This window comes from Siniperca chuatsi, linkage group LG4 (assembly GCF_020085105.1).
Source record: "Siniperca chuatsi isolate FFG_IHB_CAS linkage group LG4, ASM2008510v1, whole genome shotgun sequence".
Taxonomy (NCBI): Eukaryota; Metazoa; Chordata; class Actinopteri; order Centrarchiformes; family Sinipercidae; genus Siniperca; species Siniperca chuatsi.
Window position 1 is genome coordinate 2521317 of NC_058045.1, and position 645 is coordinate 2521961.

A 645-nucleotide genomic window follows, 5' to 3' on the forward strand; every position below is an offset into this window, starting at 1 on the left:
TTTGTGTGTCTCCTCACATTCCTGGCTGAGTGCCCCTCTGGTACTGGACTAGAATCTTCTCACCCAGGCTTCTGGCCTCTGCAACAATTTTGTTTGCTGCTTTTCCAAAGCCTTCCAGCAACCTTTTGCCCACATCAACTTATGAGCTTGATTATTAGATTAGATGATCAGTTTCAGAGAAAATCTAAGATTATTTCCATTTCAGAGTGGGGTCAACCAGCCTCCAGTCACATGACCGCGGCTGTCGCTCCCCCCAAAGCGCGCGTGAAGGCGAGGGCCCGTTCAACACTGCTTGCAGCTTTAATTGTATGATTATTATTATTAGGGCACAAGCAGTACCAGTGACCGTGCGCTGGCACTGAAAGTGCAAGGACCCTATTGTTTTTCTAGAGATTATTATTATTATTATTACTACTCTGCCCCTTTTGAACGCATTTTTGAGGGACTTGAAAACGCACACCATGGTTGGGAAAAAGTTGCTTTGATCTTTTGAGAGAGTTTACCCAACAGGAAGTCAGACTTTTCAAACACATGTTTGAGGCCTTTAGGATGCTAAAAAAGTCACGAAACTTTACGCCCAGACTTGAACTGGTAAATACTTCATTTTTAGTTCACTTTTGGGCTTGGGGTGGCATGTCGGCACTG